Source organism: Lithobates pipiens, unplaced genomic scaffold (genome assembly GCF_037356315.1).
Source record: "Lithobates pipiens isolate NorthernLeopardFrog02 unplaced genomic scaffold, aLitPip1_a1.2 Scaffold_23, whole genome shotgun sequence".
NCBI classification, from domain to species: Eukaryota; Metazoa; Chordata; class Amphibia; order Anura; family Ranidae; genus Lithobates; species Lithobates pipiens.
Window position 1 is genome coordinate 330,316,718 of NW_027507785.1, and position 21,341 is coordinate 330,338,058.

Consider the following 21,341-nt stretch of genomic DNA (forward strand, 5'->3'; position numbering starts at 1 on the left):
TCGTCTCCCTGTCACTCTGCTCTCACCTACTATCTGCAAGCCCCCCCCCCCCCCCCCCAGTGACTGCAGCACACCTAACTGGTGCCTTGTGCTGCTTCTCCCTCTCCCCAGTCTGAGTTCTGCCATACAGGGGATTGCAACAAACCAACGCAAGGTCAAATTCCCGAATTGTGATTGCAGACGCAACATTCTGTCACCACCGCCGCACGGACAAGGCCGTGCAGTGTCCAGGGGCCAAGATGACAAATTACCCCCCCCCCTCTTCCAAGTTTATTAAATCGGAGTTTATTCAATACAAGAAAATATTCTAAAAATGTTTTAATTATAATAAATGGAATTACATCCAATCAAAATTCAATCAGTGCATTTTTATAGCACTGATCGCTGTATAAATGTGAATGGTCCCAAAAATGTGTGAAAAGTTTCCGATGTGTCCGACGCAATGTCGCAGTGCCGATAAAAAATCGCAGAAAAAATGTACGCTTTTTTTATGTTTATTGCGCAAAAGATAGAAACCGCAGAGGTGATCAAATACCACCAAAAGAAATCTCTATTTGTGGGGAAAAAGGGACCTCCATTTTGTTTGGGAGCCACGTCGCACGACCGCGCAATTGTCAGTTAAAGTGACCAGAGCAAAAAGTGGCCAGTGGCAAAAAGTGCTCTGGTCAGGAAGGGGGGGGGGGGGGGTAAAATCTTCCGGGGCTGAAGCGGTTAAATTTACTTTGACACCCGCAGCGGTTGGCAGATCCCAGTGTGCGATTCAGGTGCGATGCGGGAACCCACAACGGATTCGCAAGGGTTCTCGCATCGCACCGGTGTGAGCTAAGAGCCCTTAGTGGCGGGTCACACCGGTGCGATGCGAGAACCCTGCGAGTCCGGTGCGGGTTCCCGAATCGCACAGTTTGTATGGCACAGACATCGCATGTGATCTGAATAGCAATGTGGTGCGAATCGCATGCGATGTCCGGCATCACACCCCAGTGTGACCCGGGCCAGACTCTGCATGGGTTTGGTAAATCTGTAGAAAATCTGATGGTGTGTATGAACAATTTTTTATTATTATCATATATATTATTATACATTATATAAAATAAATCACACCTGTGTATGTATATATGTGTATATATATATATATATATATATTATACACACTACACACAGTATATTAAATAAATCATATCCTTAAATATACAGTATATAAAATAAGTCATACTGTGTGTATATATATATATATATATATATATATATATATATATACATATATATACACAGTATCTCACAAAAGTAAGTACACCCCTCTTATTATTGTAAATATTTTCTTCTCTCTTTTCATGTGACAACACTGAAGAAATGACACTTGTCTACAATGTAAAGTAGTGAGTGTACAGCTTGTATAACAGTGTAAATTTCCTGTCCCCTCAAAATAACTCAACACACAGCCATTAATGTCTAAACCGCTGGCAACAAAAGTCAGTACGCCCCTAAGTGAAAATCTCCAAATTGAGCCCGATTAGGCATTTTCCCCCCCCGGTGTCATCTGACTCGTTAGTGTTACAAGGTCTCAGGTGTGAATGGGGAGCAGGTATGTTAAATTTGGTGTTATCGCTCTCACTCTCTCATACTGGTCACTGGAAGTTCAACATGGCACCTCACGGCAAAGAACTCTCTGAGGATCTGAAGATAAGAATTGTTGCTCTACATAAAGAGGCTATAAGAAGATTGCCAAGACCCTGAAACTGATCTGCAGCACGGTGGCCAAGACCATATAGCGGTATAACAGGACAGGTTCCCCTCAGAACAGGCCTCGCCATGGTCCACCAAAGAAGTTGAGGTCACGTGCTCAGCGTCATATCCAGAGGTTGTCTTTGGGAAATAGATGTATGAGTGCTGCCAGCATTGCTGCAGAGGTTGTAGGGGTGGGGGGGGGGGGGGGTCAGCCTGTCAGTGCTCAGACCATATGCCGCACACTGCATCAAATTGGTCTGCATGGCTGTCATCCCAGAAGGAAGCCTCTTCTAAAGATGATGCACAAGAAAGACCACAAACAGTTTGCTGAAGACAAGCAGACTAAGGAGATGGATTACTGGAACCATGTCCTGTGGTCTGATGAGACCAAGATAAAGGTATTTGGTTCAGATGGTGTGAAGCGTGTGTGGGGGCAACCAGGTGAGGAGGACAAAGACAAGTGTGTCTTGTCTACAGCCAGGCATGGTGGTGGGAGTGTCATGGTCTGGGGCTGCATGAGTGCTGCCGGCACTGGGGGGCTACAGATCATTGAGGGGACCATGAATGCCAACATGTACTGTGACATACTGAAGCAGAGCATGATCCCCTCCCTTCAGAGACTGGACCGCAGGGCAGTATTCCAACATGATAACCACCCCAAACACACCTCCAAGACCACCACTGCCTTGCTAATGAAGCTGAGGGTAAAGGTGATGGACTGACCAAGCATGTCTCCAGACCTAAACCCTATTGATCATCTGTGGGACATCCTCAAACGGAAGGTGGAGGAGCGCAAGGTCTCCAACATCCACCAGCTCTGTGATGTCATCATGGGGGAGGGAAGAGGACTCCAGTGGTGATCTGTGAAGCTCTGGTGACCTCCATGCCCAAGAGGGTTAAGGCAGTGCTGGAAATAATGGGGGCCACACAAAATATTGACACTTTGGGAACAATTTGGAGATTTTCACTTAGGGGTGTACTGACTTTTTTTGCCAGCGGTTTAGACATTAATGGCTGTGTGTTGAGTTATTTTGAGGGGACGGCAATATTGAGCAGAGAGAGAGGAAGGTGACCCCCGGAATCTGCCAACAGAGGGGGACATAGAAAGGAGACGGATGGAGTGGATTTGAGAAGAAAGCCACGATGGCGGGAGACTGGTTGGGTGTTCTCAGGAATGATGACCTGGGGAGTCTCCAAATCCAGTCTGCGGGATCAAAGAACATCGACGCCACCCAACCCAACCCAACCCAACCCAACCCAACCCAGAGATCAAAGGACTTTTATTGCATATACTGAGATTTCCATCAGCCAATCACTGTACAGAGAGAGTGCTGACTACACTTTATACAGAGACTCCTTCAGGAGGAGCCCCGAGTGTATATAATATCACCAAAGTATCCATCCGTCCGTCCAATATCTGTCTGTCTATCCTCTCTTCACTCTTTAAGTCACCATCCTTCAAACATTTTAATGCAACATACAAAATATAAAAAACAAACAAAAAAAAATAAATACTGAAAAAAGTGAAATTATAAATGTAGAAGTTTGATGAATTGGTTGAACCCCTTTTTCTTTGTCAGGTTCCTTCAACGGACCTCATATCCATAGTAAGGATCACCCCTCTGATCTCCAGATGAATGACCCACAGGAAATGGGAAGTACCAATCATATTATATTGTATTTGCCTCTGAACAGTGTTTATAAACGCTGTTGGCGAGCTCTGTGTTGCTGTGATTGGCTGATATCTGATAGGAGACTTCACTGAGAGCAATCCTGTTGTAGACGAGATGATGGAGGGGCAGCATGGAAGAGGGACAGGACACGCAACCTACCCCCCCCCTCCCCCCCCACTTCAGGGAAGTTTTTATGGGAATATAAGATCCTCAATGTGTTGCAAAATATTCCTTTGGGATTATTAAAGTATTCTGAATCGGAAAAACTAAGGGCAGATTTTTATTATTTATTTTTTTGGATACAATAGGTAGAATAGAGGAGGATTATGGTTTTTGTTGGTTCTGTTGGTTTTCTTTTGTCATCTGTGTCCCATTGGGGAGATTTCCCTTCACTTCATGTCCCATTGGGGAGATTTCCCTTCACTTCCTGTCCCATTGGGGAGATTTCCCTTCACTTCATGTCCCATTGGGGAGATTTCCCTTCACTTCCTGTCCCATTGGGGAGATTTCCCTTCACTTCATGTCCCATTGGGGAGATTTTCCTTCACTTCCTGTCCCATTGTGGAGATTTTCCTTCACTTCCTGTCCCATTGGGGAGATTTCCCTTCACTTCCTGTCCCATTGGGGAGATTTCCCTTCACTCCCTGTCCCATTGGGGAGATTTCCCTTCACTCCCTGTCCCCATGGGGGAGATTTCCTTTCAGTCCCTGTCCCATTGGGGAGATTTCCCTTCACTCCCTGTCCCATGGGGGAGCTTTCCCTTCACTCTCTGTCCCATGGGGGAGATTTCACTTCACTTTCTGTCCCATTGGGGAGATTTCCCTTCACTTCCTGTCCCATTGGGGAGATTTCCCTTCACTCCCTGTCCCATGGGGGAGCTTTCCCTTCACTCCCTGTCCCCGTGGGGGAGCTTTCCCTTCACTCCCTGTCCCGTGGGGGAGCTTTCCCTTCACTCCCTGTCCCGTGGGGGAGCTTTCCCTTCACTCCCTGTCCCGTGGGGGAGCTTTCCCTTCACTCCCTGTCCCGTGGGGGAGCTTTCCCTTCACTCCCTGTCCCGTGGGGGAGATTTCTCTTCACTTTCTGTCCCATTGGGGAGATTTCCCTTCACTCCCTGTCCCGTGGGGGAGCTTTCCCTTCACTCCCTGTCCCGTGGGGGAGCTTTCCCTTCACTCCCTGTCCCGTGGGGGAGCTTTCCCTTCACTCCCTGTCCCGTGGGGAGCTTTCCCTTCACTCCCTGTCCCGTGGGGGAGCTTTCCCTTCACTCCCTGTCCCGTGGGGGAGCTTTCCCTTCACTCCCTGTCCCGTGGGGGAGCTTTCCCTTCACTCCCTGTCCCGTGGGGGAGATTTCCCTTCACTCTCTGTCCCATTGGGGAGATTTCCCTTCACTTCCTGTCCCCATGGGGGCGATTTCCCTTCACTCCCTGTCCCCATGGGGGCGATTTCTCTTCACTCCCTGTCCCCATGGGGGCGATTTCTCTTCACTCCCTGTCCCCATGGGGGCGATTTCACTTTGAGGGGATTTGTGTTGGGGTGGGCTAGAGGGGAAGCTGCCCTGGGCACGGTGGTATCATGTGAGGTGGGGGAGGGGATTTGTGTTGGGAGGGGAAGCTGCCCTGGGCACTGTGGTATCAGGTGAGTTGGGGGAGGGGATTTGTGTTGGGTGGGGGAATTTGGAGGGGGGGCGGCAGGCGGTAAGTATTGTTCTAGGAAAGGAAATTGGGGGGGGGTTGCTAATAGTGGTGATTTAGGGGGATTTGTGTTGGAAGGGGACAGGAGGGGAAGCTGCCCTGGGCACGGTGGTGTCAAGTGCGGTCGCTATTTGGGCACGCCGTTGTTTTCTGCCCGCGTTGGGCTCTTTGTTTAATCGCGGCGGTCTGATGGAATCGCTGACGGCGTGCGTTTATATGGCGCCCCCTTCACTCATCATCAATTTGTCATTAAAAAAATTGTTCGCTGTCGGCAGTCGCGCACAGAAATGCCGGAGACGCATTGTTAGCCGCCTCGGAGGTGTGTATATAATTACGCCGTCTGTAATCCGGGAGGCTCGTTCATTCAAACCATTAGTGGAGACGTCCTTTAATTACACGCGGCCGCCGCCGCCTTTGATGTTCTGTTATTAGCGGCCGCTAATGATATGTTTCTGGCGTTGTCACAGTGATAATTAGCGCCCACTCTGATCCGCCGACGGGCGGGCGGGGACAACCGGGCCACCCGGATCTCGGTCGCATTGATTGGTGGGCTGGGATAATGGGGACGGACAGACGCCCAAAAGGGGCTTATTAGTAACTTTATGTAACTGACACACAACACGCGTGTGACTCGTCTGAGCGATCTTATGTGATCGCAGAGACCTCGCCAGGAGGGGGGGGGGGTGGGCAGGTCTGGGCACATCGCTGTGCCGCGGCGTCACATTGTCAGACATGTATGTCTGGCTCCGTTCACACGTCTGCAGGGCAAGGAACACCCCGAAAATTCATCTGCTTTCCCCTCAATGCACAAATGCAAAAGAAATGCACATCGTTTTCGCAGGGCGCCCCAACGCAGCGTGCAAAAAAAATAATAAAATCGCTTAATTTATAAAAAGGGTCGTCTGCTTCTTTCATGACATTGCAGTTGGCAAATAGAGACTTAGTAAAAAAAAAACGCAGAAAAAGACTGAGTAGTCCATTGAGTCAGTCCAATTTATTTATTTATTTTTATGGTGGGGGGAGGGATGCTGTTTTATTTTTTGTCTTTTTTTTAATAGTTTTTTCTTTTTTTTTTTCTTTTTTTTTTCTTTTTTTTTTCATTTTTTAATAGTTTTTTTCATTTTTTTTTTCTTTTTTTTTGTCTTTTTTTAATTGTTTTTTCAGTTTTTAATTTTTTTGTCTTTGTTTAAATGTTTTTCGGTTTTCATTATTTTTATTTTTTTTAGTCTTTTTTAATTGTTTTTCGTTTTTCATTTTTTCTTTTTATTGTTTTTTCGTTTTCATTTTTTCATTTTTTTTTGTCTTTTTTTAAGTTTTTTTGGTTTTTCATTTTTTTGTCTTTTTTTTAATTGTTTTTCGTCTTTTCTTTTTTTTTGTTGTCTGTTTTTGTTGATCTATGTTTATTCCGGGCATTCAATAAATGGGCGGAGCCACTGCCATGCAGGGTAATGTGCGGTGACGCACGTTCAGTCGCACAGGTGTGACTCCAGCCTGAATATCCGAATGCGTGATGATCCCTCCCCCCACCCCCCATGTGGTAACTTGTGCCATTCCCAGTGGCTGTGAAGTGGATTATTGGTGTGGTGGATGAAGCTGTCAGACATCACCCGGGTATTTTAATTTTTTGTCAGCTGGCAACTGGCTTTCTTATTATTAAAGCGGTCCAAGTGGCCGAATTAGCAGCTTAATCACTTTCAGGAGCAGCAGGAGGGGACTCCCCCCTTCTCGCCGCTGTTTCTTGGGCTTACCAGTTTTTTTTGTACCCACGCGCCCGAGAAACCATCAGACGGTTCATGCAGCTGGCCATAGAGGTGACCAGATTGTCTCTGATCACTTCTATGATCTTGGAGGACCCATGACGTCACTTCTGGGGCCGGATTAAACATTTTTTGTTGTTGTTTTTTTTTTAAAACAAAAAAATATTATTTTTTGATCTTTTTTTCGGCATCAAAAACACATAAAAAGTCGATTATTTGCTTTTCAGTGGCATAGTTCACACCAGTGCGGTCAGTTCCAGAAGGAGAACATGCGGCATTTTTCCTGCACTGGGCTGGAATGGAACAATGTAAAATGCAGAATACATGGGGGTGGGGGGCACAGTACATTACATGGTGGGCAACTGGGCACTGCATCTCACATTCAGTGGTAAGCATGGCACAGCACATAACATGGTGGGCACAGCACAATACAGCACATGCACATGGTGGGCACAGCACATGACATGGTGGGCACAGCTGAGCACATTACTTGGTGGGCACTGCACATTACAAGCGGGAACAACACAGCCCATGACATGGTGGGCACAACACAGCCCATGACATGGTGGGCACAACACAGCCCATGACATGGTGGGCACAACACAGCCCATGACATGGCGGGCACAACACAGCCCAGGACATGGCGGGCACAACACAGCCCATGGACATGGCATGGCACAACACAGCCCATGGACATGGCATGGCACAACACAGCCCATGGACATGGCATGGCACCAACACAGCCCATGGACATGGCATGGCACAATCCAGCACATTAAATGGTGGGCACACGAAGAAAGGTTGCGAGCACTGGAGAAGACGCTTGAGAGGGGATATGATTTCAATTTACAGCACATGTGCATGGTGGGCACAACACCTTATATGATGGGCACAGCACATGACATGGTGGGCACATTACTTGGTGGGCACTGCACAAGTGGGAACTGCACAGCACATTACATGGTGGGCACTGCACGTCACATTCAATGGTAAGCATGGTACAGCACATTACATGGTGGGCACAGCACAATACACGGTTGGCTCTGAACATTACATGGTGGGCACAGCAGCTTATATGTTGGGCACATGACACGGTGGGCGCAGCTGAGCACATTACAAGTAGGAACTGCACAGCACATTACATGGTGGGCACATGAAGAAAGGTTGCAAGCTCTGAACTTATTCTCTCTGGAGAAGAGACGCTTGAGAGGGGATAGGAATTCAATATACAAATCCCGGACTGGTGACCCCACAATATACAAATCCCGGACTGGTGACCCCACAATATACAAATCCCGGACTGGTGACCCCACAATATACAAATCCCGGACTGGTGACCCACAATATACAAATCCCGGACTGGTGACCCCACAATAGGGAGAAACTTTTCCATGGAAGGGAGTTTAACAAGACATGTGGCCACTCATTAAAATTAGAAGAAAAGAGGTTTAACCTTAAACTACGTAGAGGGTTCTTTACTGTAAGAGCGGCAAGGATGTGGAATTCCCTTCTACAGGCGGTGGTCTCAGCGAGGGGCATCAATAGTTTCAAAAAACTATTAGATAAGCACCTGAACGACCGCAACATACAGGGATATACAATGTAACACTGACATATAATCACACACATGGGTTGGACTTGATGGACTTGTTTTTTTTTTTCAACCTCACCTACTATGTAACTATATATGGTTGGCACAACACAGCACATGACATGGTGGGCACAACACAGCACATGACATGGGTACAGCACATGACATGGTGAGCACAACACAGAACATGACATGGTGGGCACAGCACCTTTATATAGTGGGCACAGCACATGACATGATGGGCACAGCTGAGCACATTACATGCGGGAACAGCACAGCATATTATATGGTGGGCACGGCACATTATATGGTGGGCACAGCACAGCATATTATATGGTGTGCATGGTACATTATATGGTGGGCACGGCACATTATATGGTGGGCACAGCACAGCATATTATATGGTGGGCATGGTACATTATATGGTGGGCACAGCATGGCATAGTATATGGTGGGCATGGTGCATTATATGGTGGGCACAGCACAGCACATTATATGGTGGGCATGGTACATTATATGGTGGGCACGGCACATTATATGGTGGGCACAACATGGCATAGTATATGGTGAGCGCGGCACATTATATGGTGGGCACGGCGCATTATATGGTGGGCACAGCATATTATATGGTGGGCACGGCACATTATATGGTGGGAACAGCATAACATATTATATGGTGGGCATGGTACATTATATGGTGGGCACGGGACAACATATTATATGGTGGGCACGGGACAACATATTATATGGTGGGCACGGGACAACATATTATATGGTGGGCACGGGACAACATATTATATGGTGGGCACGGCACATTATATGGTGGGCACAGCACATTATACGGTGGGCACAGCATAGCATATTATATGGTGGACATGGCACATTATACGGTGGGCACAGCATAGCATATTATATGGTGGACATGGCACATTATACGGTGGGCACAGCATAGCATATTATATGGTGGACATGGCACATTATACGGTGGGCACGGCACATTATACGGTGGGCACAGCATAGCATATTATATGGGGGGCACGGCACATGATGCAGTAGGACTCAGCATAAGTGGGAAAAGTAAAGGCGACATCCGTGTCCTTACAGAACATCACACTGTGAGGCTGCTTTATGGGGGGCGGAGCTGCTGTACAGGTTGGCTCTCGACGCTCAGAATATCGCGAACGGCGTCCGTAGCGCTCGACAGACACAAAGGTAACGGCAATAAATATGGAATCTTTGTAGACATTTGTGATTAAGAATATTATCTTTGTTATGTTAAGGGGGGTAATTTGCTGCCCGGCCCCCAACACCCCTATAACAGGGTCTTGGCGTGATTGGCTGTCACAAGATCAGGAGCCGATCTCACCATTTACAGTTCAGTCACTGTGCTGGGAATCCGCTCTTCGCACAGAACGCTCTGCCACCCATGGGAGCATATGAGCCGCGCGTGGGCGCTAAGACCCGCCCTCTTTGCCACTGCGCTAATGCCACCCAGCAAACACGGCAGCTGTGCTAAAAATCTGAAAGCATCTAAAGCATTTCTGCTTTATTGATAAAGTAAGGAAGGGGTGAGAACCCCTGTTATTTTTATTTTTTTTTTCCTGTGTTCCATTGGGGAGATTTCCCCTCACTTCCTGTTGTGTAGACACAGCAGGAAGTGAGAAGAATTCCCCTCTAAAGGCCCATACACACAATCAGACTTTTTGACAACAAACATGCAAATTAGCTGTTTTGGAGCAACATCCGACCGTGTGTACGCTCCATCGGACAAACTTTTTTGGTTTTCATCGGACTTTTGTTGGCTGTGCGAACGGACAAACTTTCTGGCAACAAAAGTCCGATGGAGCAAAGTCTGATCGTGTGTACAGAAAACCATAGGACTTTTGTACAAAGTACAAACAGGCATGCTCAGAACCAATGCAAAAGATCAGACAACAATACAGAAGTTGACCAAAGGTGGCGGTACAGAGCAGAAAAAACACATGATTTGGTGAAAGTTGGCTGAAAAAGTCCTGCTGTGTGTATGCAATACAAGTTCAGGGCCGACGCCCTTTGTACAAAAATCCAAGGGAAAGTTTGTACAAAGTCCTATCGTGTGTATGAGGCTTTAGAGACAACAGGTAGACTGCTGAAAATAATTTTGTTTTCGTTTTATTTTCTATTTTTTTTCTTGTTTGCTTTTTTTTTTTTATGGGTCATTTGTTATGATCGCAATTCATAGATTCGTAAATTCTAAAATTTGTAAATGCGAAAATTCATTAATTCTAAAATTCGGAAATGTGAAAATTCATAAATTCGTAAATTTGTAAATTCTAAAATTCGTCATTTCAAAAATTCGTAAATTTATAAATTCGCAAATTCGAAAATCCGAAAATAAGAAAGAGAAATATTTGAAAATTCGAAAAAACAAAATTAGAAAATTTCGAATAACTATTTAATTATAGGTATTGGAAATTTCTTTCAAAGTTGGCTGTTGGTGAACGTAACAAATACGAATTTATCAAAAAGTTACGATTTATCCGAAATAATGAATAACTAATAATAATAAAACGTTTTTATTATTATTATTTATTATTAATTTGTTTTGTTCTAATCGTTATAACTTCGAATAAATTTGTATTTGTTCCGTTCACTAACAGCCAAGTTTGAAAGGAAATTTCAATAACCATCATTTAATGATTATTTTTTTTTCAGGTTTCCAAATTTTCGGGGTTTCGGATTTTCGAATTTCCAAACTTTCAACAATTAAAATTGACTAGCTTTCGAATATTCAAATTTTACGCATATTCGGAAAAATTTGTTAAACGTGTTTTCGTTCATTCAGATGTTTCCGAATTTGCCCCCCCCCCCCCCCCCCAAACCACAACCTCTTATGTGCAGTTAGTTTCGTTCCGAATTGAAATTCGGACACATTTTCATTTTTCGGAAATTCGGATGTATTCAAATTTCTGAATTACAATAGTACCGAAATTTGAACGAAAAGAAACAACGAAAAAAAAAATTTCGTACAGAATTCTAATTCAAATCAATTTGAATCATTTTCTAATCAATTTTGAATACTTTTAGAATTTGAATTGTTTTCGATTTTTCAAAGAGAATAAAATAGAATAGAAGAGAATATAACAGGAAATAAAAGAATAGAATATAATAGAGTAAAACAGATCACTGATATTCTGTTACATCAGGGACAGGGAGGAGCCTGAAGTGGGGGGGGGTCAGGGAGGAGCCTGAAGTGGGGGGGGGGGGTCAGGGACAGGGAGGAGCCTGATGTGGGGGGGGGGTCAGGGACAGGGAGGAGCCTGAAGTGGGGGGGGGGTCAGGGACAGGGAGGAGCCTGAAGTGGGGGGGGGGTCAGGGACAGGGAGGAGCCTGAAGTGGGAGGGTCAGGGAGGAGCCTGAAGTGGGGGGGGGGTCAGGGACAGGGAGGAGCCTGAAGTGGGGGGGGTCAGGGACAGGGAGGAGCCTGAAGTGGGGGGGTCAGGGACAGGGAGGAGCCTGACGTGGGGGGATCAGGGAGGAGCCTGACGTGGGGGAATCAGGGAGGAGCCTGACGTGGGGGGATCAGGGAGGAGCCTGACGTGGGGGGATCAGGGAGGAGCCTGACGTGGGGGGGGACAGGGAGGAGCCTGACGTGGGGGGGACAGGGAGGAGCCTGACGTGGGGGGGACAGGGAGGAGCCTGACGTGGGTGGGACAGGGAGGAGCCTGACGTTGGTGGGACAGGGAGGAGCCTGACGTTGGTGGGACAGGGAGGAGCCTGACGTTGGTGGGACAGGGAGGAGCCTGACGTTGGTGGGACAGGGAGGAGCCTGACGTTGGTGGGACAGGGAGGAGCCTGACGTTGGTGGGATAGGGAGGAGCCTGACGTTGGTGGGACAGGGAGGAGCCTGACGTTGGTGGGACAGGGAGGAGCCTGACGTTGGTGGGACAGGGACAGGAAGGAGCCTGAAGTTGGTGGGACAGGGACAGGAAGGAGCCTGAAGTTGGTGGGACAGGGAGGAGCCTGGAGTGGGAGGGTCAGGGACAGGGAGGAGCCTGGAGTGGGAGGGTCAGGGACAGGGAGGAGCCTGGAGTGGGATGGTCAGGGACAGGGAGGAGCCTGGAGTGGGAGGGTTTGAGAACTCATCTCTAGCTCCGGAAACCGGTGTTTGGGCAGTGCAGCTGAAACGCTGAGCAGCTCAGAATCGCAAACCCTCGTTTTTTGTTTTTTTTGTGACTTTGCCGCGATTGTCTGACTTTTCATTCGATGTTTTCTGTTGGCTTTGCATGGCCATGTGACCAGAAAACAAGAGCCGTCATCTGGGATTGGATAACGCACTTCGCTGGTGGCGAGGATCTTCTCTGCAGAAACAACTTCCTCTTTTACTTCCTATTAAGGCCGAAGTTTCATCCGATTTTATTTTGTGTTCCCTGCCTTCCCCTCCCCCCATCATAAACATTTGTTGTATATAAAACTTTTTCATTTTCATTACAGACCTTATTTTAGTCCCTGTGATGTCATCACCGGGTCTCTGTGCTTCTCTATGCAATGCAGGCAGACCGTGGCTGGTGGGAGGGGCAACATCCCAGCACCCCACCCTCAGTACTCCTCTTAAGAACTCTCTGTGCTGATGAAAGCAGTGGGAGGAGTTATGCAAATATCAAAATGCCCTCATGGGTGGGTGTCAGTCTGGAGGAGTGGGCGTTCCCAGGCAGGCAGCATTTACATAGGTAACGCCCACATGTGCTGCTGAGGGTTCATGATTGAAAGAACGAAAAATCCAATAACTGAAAAGGGGCGTGGCTAGGGACACTCAGGATGGGGAGGAAATAGCTAGATGATGCTGGGTGTTCTCCAGCCAGAAAATGAGGGCGGGGCTTTATCTGACTTGCTGCAGCTTCTAATGCACATTGTGAGAAGCTCACAGTGTGCGGTGATATCAGAGGAAGCCGTTTCATTGGAGGGGGAGGAGCCGGTACAACTGTGCAAGACTGAACCAGAGGTTAGAGGTCAGATCTAAATGATGAAATCATTGACTTGTCACATTGTATTGATTATAGGAATCATTGATTGTCACATTGTATTGATTATAGGAATCATTGATTGTCACATTGTATTGATTATAAGAATCATTGATTGTCACATTGTATTGATTATAGGAATCATTGATTGTCACATTGTATTGATTATAAGAATCATTGATTGTCACATTGTATTGATTATAGGAATCATTGATTGTCACATTGTATTGATTATAGGAATCATTGACTTGTCACAATTTATTGATTATAGCAATCATTGATTGCTGTAATCAATACAATGTGACAATCATTGACTTGTTACATTGTATTTATTATAGAAATCATTGATTGTCATATTGTATTGATTATAGGAATCATTGACTTGTCACATTGTATTGATTATAAGAATTGACTTGTCACATTGTATTGATTATAAGAATTGACTTGTCACATTGTATTGATTATAAGAATCATTGACTTGTCACATTGTATTGATTATAAGAATTGACTTGTCACATTGTATTGATTATAAGAATCATTGACTTGTCACATTGTATTGATTATAGCAATCATTGATTGTCACATTGTATTGATTACAGCATTCATTGACTTCTACATTGTATTGATTATAAGAATCATTGACTTGTCACATTGTATTGATTATAAGAATCATTGACTTGTCACATTGTATTGATTATAAGAATCATTGACTTGTCACATTGTATTGATTATAAGAATTGACTTGTCACATTGTATTGATTATAAGAATCATTGACTTGTCACATTGTATTGATTATAGCAATCATTGATTGTCACATTGTATTGATTACAGCATTCATTGACTTCTACATTGTATTGATTATAAGAATCATTGACTTGTCACATTGTATTGATTATAAGAATCATTGACTTGTCACATTGTATTGATTATAAGAATCATTGACTTGTCACATTGTATTGATTATAAGAATTGACTTGTCACATTTTATTGATTATAGGAATCATTGACTTGTCACATTGTATTGATTATAGGAATCATTGATTGTCACATTGTATTGATTACAGCATTCATTGACTTCTACATTGTATTGATTATAAGAATCATTGACTTGTCACATTGTATTGATTATAGCAATCATTGATTGTCACATTGTATTGATTACAGCAATCATTGACTTCTACATTGTATTGATTATAGGAATCATTGGCCTGATACATTATATTGATTATAAGAATCAGAGGTATGTGCTGAATCCACCCATTTTCCCCCGGAGACCCCTGGATAAGGACCTGTCATTGATGCCCCCCACCCCTTCCTTGGCATGGAGCGGGATCCCTGGGACCAGTGATGGGCACACAGTCTGTGATCTCCATGCGTTGCACACTGGGCGGCGGAGCGTTGGCAGCGGCGGCTCTGGATGGAAACGTTTATCTGGTTTGGAGCTTGCAGAGTAGAAGTGAATATTTTATGGGCTGATTTCTGCTGAGGTCAGGGGAAAAACGAGGACTGCGGGCTGCGGGGAGGAGGACTGCGCGATCCCATCCCCCGGGCAGACGCTGCGTCACCACCACATGAAGAGGATGGCGGGCCCGGCCGCCATAAACATCCCAGCAGTCCGCTTCCTGGCGGGAGTGTGACACGGGGACACGCCGCACTGAAAGTGAAACAAAACCGGATTCCGCGGCTCCCACATTGATTTATTCTTTACATTCTTCCTGATTTTCCTCCAGGAAGATCATCCAAATGCTCAGTGATTTTCCTAAATCCCCCCTCCCCCTCCATCTTGCACAGTTGTAGCGGCTCCTCTCCTGGACTGGAACGGCTTCCTCTGATTTCACTGCACACTGTGAGCTTCTCACAATGTGCATTAGAAGCTGCTACAAGTCAGGTAGAGCCCCGCCCTCATTTCCTGGCTGGAGGACATCCAACATCATCTAGCTCTTCCCAGCCTGACTGTCCCTGACCCCGCCCCTTTCATTTATTGGATCTGAGTTCTTTCAGTCGTGGAGGCTCAGCATCACATGTGGGTTGTTACCTATGCAAACCAGGAAAGGCCCTAAGAGTCCATTCACATCTGGACATCGCACACCATTCTTTTCAATGGCCCCGTTCCAATCTGTGCGACTTTAAAGTCGCAGCAAGCTTGAAAAATGGCGCCTGCACTACTTGGGTGCGACCTTTCATGTGACTGATCCCTAGAATGTGAAGTCGAATTTAAAATCACACCGAAAGTCGCGCTCCATAGTCTGCGACTTTGGAAATCGTGCGACTTTTGGAGACGCGCTAATGTGAAAGGAGCCTTACTGTAATTACAAAGTATACATTGTATTCTATAATGACATAGAAAACTTCACCAATTCATGCAAAGCTGAGCAATGTTTATAAACGTGTCACAAATGTAAAATGACATTTCTAATGGAAAGCAATTCAAAGTTAATTAGAAATGAAATAAAAGGAGTTTTTTTTTTTTTTATAAGATGTGAGGCTAAAAATGAATAAAACAAATGACAATGAAGGAGAAGTTTGCATGTGACACATTTGTTTGCTCAGAAAATTCCTTTTATCCGGAGCAGTTGGATAGAAATATTCCCACATCACAATATTGGAAAAAGAGGAATTAAAGGGGGAAATCAAAACAGAAACAGCATAAAAATAGAAGGTAACGGCAGAAGGGGAAGAAGAAGTTAACTTGGGGAAAGGGAAGAAGGTAAATAGGAGAAGAAGGGGAGGAAAACATTAATTGGGGGGAGAGGAGAGAGAAGTACAATTGGGGAAGGGGAGGAAAGAGATAATTGGGGGGGGGGGGTATTTTAAGGAGTTTATTAGGGGAAGGTAAGAAATAAGTTAATTAGGGGATGAGGGAGGGTTATTTAGGTAGGGGAGGAGAGGAGTTAATTAGGGGGGGGGGAAGAAGTTAATTAGGAGAAGGTGGGGGGATAATTAGGGTAAGGGGGAGAAGTTAATTAGGGGAAGGTGGAGGGGACAAGTTAATTAGGCCAAGGGGAGAGAAGTTAATTAGGAGAAGGGAGGGGGGGGGGTTGAAAGGAGTAATTATGGGAGGGGGTGGGGGTTGAAGGAGGTAATTGGGGGAAGAGAAGAAATATGTTTATTAGGGGGAGAAGTTAATTAGCGGGAGGGGGAGGACAAAGTTAATTAGGGGAAAGAGGGGGGTTACCTAGGAGAAGTGGAGGAAGATTCCAACTTTGGGAAGGGGGGGGGGGGGGGTGTTCCTAGGGGAAGGAGAGGAAGTAAATTTGGAGAAATTAAAGTTAATTAGGGGGAGGCGGGGGGAGGGGAAAAGTTAATTGAGGGAAGAGGAGGAAAAGATTAATTAGGAAAAGAAGGGGGAGGGTGATTAATTAGGGGAAGGGAAGAAAAAAAGTTAATTATCGAAAGGCAGGGGGGTGGGAGAGAAGTTAGTTTGGGGAAGGGAAGAGATAAGTTAATTAGGCGAAGGGGAGGAGGAAGTACATTTTGGGGAGGAAAGGGAGGGGAGAACATTTGGGTAGGGGGAGGAGGAAAAAGATTTGGGGAAGGGGAGGAAGAAGAAAATTTGGGGAAGGGGAGGAAGAAGTACATTTGGGGAGGAGGAGAAAGAAGAAAATGTGCGGAAGGGGAGGAAGAAGTACATTTGGGGAGGGGGAGTAGGAAGTACACTTGGGGAGGGGGAGGAGGAAGTACATTTGTGGAAGCGGGGGAGGAAGTACATTTGTGGAAGGAGGAAGAAGTACATTTGGGGAGGGGGAGGAGGAAGTACATTTGGGGAAGGGGAGGAGAAGTACATTTGGGGAGGGGGAGGAGGAAGTACATTTGGGGAAGGGGAGGAGAAGTACATTTGGGGAGGGGGAGGAGGAAGTACATTTGGGGAAGGGGAGGAGAAGTACATTTGGGGAGGGGGAGGAGGAAAAAGATTTGGGGAAGGGGAGGAAGAAGAAAATTTGGGGAAGGGGAGGAAGAAGTACATTTGGGGAGGAGGAGAAAGAAGAAAACGTGCGGAAGGGGAGGAAGAAGTACATTTGGGGAAGGGGAGGAGGAAGTACATTTGGGGAAGGGGAGGAGGAAGTACATTTGTGGAAGGAGGAAGAAGTACATTTGGGGGGCGGAGGAAGTACATTTGGGGAGGGGGAGAAAGAAGTACATTTGGGGAAGGAGAGAAAGAAGTACATTTGGGGAAGGAGAGAAAGAAGTACATTTGGGGAAGGGGAGGAAGAAGTAAATTTGGGGAGGGGGAGGAAGAAGTACATTTGGGGAGGGGGAGGAAGAAGTACATTTGGGGAGGGGGAGGAAGAAGTACATTTGGGGAGGGGGAGGAAGGAGTACATTTGGGGAGGGGGAGGAGGGAGTACATTTGGGGGAGGGGGAGGAGGGAGTACATTTGGGGGAGGGGAGGAGAAGTACATTTGGGGAAGGGGAGGAGAAGTACATTTGGGGAAGGGAAGGAAGAAGTACATTTGGGGAAGGGAAGGAAGAAGTACATTTGGGGAAGGGGAGGAAGGAGTACATTTGGGGAGGGGGAGGAGGGAGTACATTTGGGGGAGGGGGAGGAGGGAGTACATTTGGGGGAGGGGGAGGACGGAGTACATTGGGGGGGGGGGAAGTTAATTGGGGCTCAGTATCAGATGATTCATTCTGTACAGTAGCAGCTACAGCTGATTCTGAGATACAGAGGAAGAGACAAAATGACAGCCGATCGGTTGGTGGAATGAAAGGCGCAGATACGTCACTGATGGTGTTTTTTTAGGGCGTATCCTCTACACCCCGCATGTCTGCAACTGGTTAAAAAAAACAAAAAAACACAGCATGCAATTATATAAGATGTATACAAATTGTCCCCAGCCAGAGGGCATCTGAGGTTACCTTGCCCAAAGTCTGTCTGCCCGCCTCCGTGTTGTATTTGCTGGCCAATGGGGTGCCAGCATGGTCCCCGTAGCATAATGGAGCACAGTTCCAGCATAATGTCACCAATTGTTTCCTCCAATTATATAAAGTAGTGGCGCGTTCTGAGTGGCAGGGCACACAGTAATGCCATTGTTCAATGGAGGTGCCCATTCCAATGGCCAGGAAAGTAACATTTGAGCAAAGATGGCGGTGTAGGGTCAGAGTGAGGGTGGAGGGTGCGGGCACAAGAGGACCACCTGGGATTACAGAGATCCAAGCTGGGCAGAGAGGGTGTGGAATCTTTAGGGTCCATTTGCATTTTTGCGGCACGCTAATGCATTTGCAGTGACATGCGTTTTTTTCACATTAATGTAAAAAAAGCCTAAAAACACAGATAAAAGCGTTTTTGGGCGTTTTTCGTTTTTACCGCTCCTGGACGCACAGCTGTCAATTTTTTCTACTGCCCCTAAACGCTTACACCTCCAAACGCCTCTGAGAGTTTGTGTGGCCGTGGACACATAGGCTAACATTGAGGGGCGTTTAGAGGCAGTTAAAAAAAAAAATGTCAGATGCCCCTAACAGCGGCTGTAAAAAGTCCTGTGTGCATGAGCCCTTAATGCTACTGACAGATTGCATCATTAATGCTGTTATATATGAAAGCATAGGCGTGCGCAGGGGGTGTGCCCTGTGTGGTGGTGGTGGTGTGGTTTCTTGGTGGTTTGGGTGGAGTTAATGGGCTGGTTTGTTGGTGGTATGGGTGGTGGTGGTGAGGTGGTTTCTTGGTGATATAGGTGGTGGGGTGGTTTCTTGGTGGTATGGGTGGTTGTAGGGTGGTTTCTTGGTGGTTTGGATGGTGTTAATGGGCTGGTTTCTTGGTGATATGGGTGGTGGTTTCTTGGTGGTATGGGTGGTGGTGGGGGGGGGGGGGGGTTTCTTGGTGGTATGGGCGGTGGTGGTCGGTTGGTTTCTTTTTAGTATAGGTGGTGGGGTGGTTTCTTGGTGATGTGGGTGGTGGTGGTGGGGTGGTTTCTTGGTGATGTGGGTGGTGGTGGTGGGGTGGTTTCTTGGTGATGTGGGTGGTGGTGGTGGGGTGGTTTCTTGGTGATGTGGGTGGTGGTGGTGGGGTGGTTTCTTGGTGATGTGGGTGGTGGTGGTGGGGTGGTTTCTTGGTGATGTGGGTGGTGGTGGTGGGGTGGTTTCTTGGTGATATAGGTGGTGGGGTGGTTTCTTGGTGGTATGGGTGGTTGTAGGGTGGTTTCTTGGTGGTTTGGATGGTGTTAATGGGCTGGTTTCTTGGTGATATGGGTGGTGGTTTCTTGGTGGTATGGGTGGTGGTGGTGGGGGGGTTTCTTGGTGGTATGGGCGGTGGTGGTGGGTTGGTTTCTTTTTAGTATAGGTGGTGGGGTGGTTTCTTGGTGATGTGGGTGGTGGTGGTGGGGTGGTTTCTTGGTGATGTGGGTGGTGGTGGTGGTGGGGTGGTTTCTTGGTGATGTGGGTGGTGGTGGTGGTGGGGTGGTTTCTTGGTGATGTGGGTGGTGGTGGTGGGGTGGTTTCCTGGTGATGTGGGTGGTGGTGGTGGGGTGGTTTCCTGGTGATGTGGGTGGTGGGGGTGGGGTGGTTTCCTGGTGATGTGGGTGGTGGGGTGGTTTCCTGTTGGTATGGGTGGTGCTGGTGGGGTGGTTTCTTGGTGGTGTGGGTGGTGGTGGTGGGGTGGTTTCTTGGTGATGTGGGTGGTGGTGGTGGGGTGGTTTCCTGGTGATGTGGGTGGTGGTGGTGGGGTGGTTTCCTGGTGATGTGGGTGGTGGTGGTGGTTTCCTGGTGATGTGGGTGGTGGGGTGGTTTCCTGTTGGTATGGGTGGTGCTGGTGGGGTGGTTTCTTGGTGGTATGGGTGGTGGTGGTGGGGTGGTTTCTTGGTGGTATGGGTGGTGGTGGTGGGGTGGTTTCTTGGTGATGTGGGTGGTGGTGGTGGGGTGGTTTCCTGGTGATGTGGGTGGTGGTGGTGGGGTGGTTTCCTGGTGATGTGGGTGGTGGGGTGGTTTCCTGTTGGTATGGGTGGTGCTGGTGGGGTGGTTTCTTGGTGGTATGGGTGGTGCTGGTGGGGTGTTTTTCTTGGTGGTAGTAGTGGGGTGGTTTCTTGATGATATGGGTGTTGGTGGTAGGGTGGTTTCTTGGTGGTATGGGTGGTGGTGGGGTGGTTTCTTGGTGATATGGATGGTGATATGGGTGGTGGTTTCTTGGTGGTATGGGTGGTTCTGGTGGGGTGGTTTCTTGGTGGTATGGGTGGTTCTGGTGGGGTGGTTTCTTGGTGGTATGGGTGGTGGGTGTCGCAGATTCCCTGTGCTATTTCACCAAAGCTCCTAAAAAATTTTTTTTAAATAACAAAATATAAATAAAAATGTAAAAAATAATACATAAATAAAAAAACTACTGACACCGTCCACTGCCCTACTACATTTTACATTTTTTACATATAATTTGTGTATGTGTGTGTGTATGTATATATGTATAATATATACCCATGTGTGTTTGATTTTTGGGGTGCTCACCGCAATGCAATAAGCTGTGCATACCTATGTACAGCTAGATAGACCATCCTGCGGGGATGTGTGGCTCACATTGATATACAAGAGGCGTTAGACTTTATCTGCCATAAATCTGAAAGATACATTTGTTTCCTTCTACAGACAGAAACGATATTTTAATGACATCTCGCGGCTTATGAGACGCCCATAAATCTCAGGTGTGTGACACCCAGAGGAAATCTGCTCTGTGTGTGTGTGTGTGGGGGGGGGGGGGGGGGGGGATATCCTTCCAGATTTGTGTGTGTTTTGTTTTTTTTCATTTTACTTGAGATGATTTCTATGCGTTGCCCTGCAATGAGCGCGAAGCTGGGCGGCCAGCCCAGGACAGCTCACACACCAAGAGTCGATGTGATATCTGCCCAATCACAGCCGATGTGCAATACAATCACAAAGAGAAAAGTTCTCGAGAGAAAAAGATCGGCGCGCAATTTAAAAAGTTACTGAA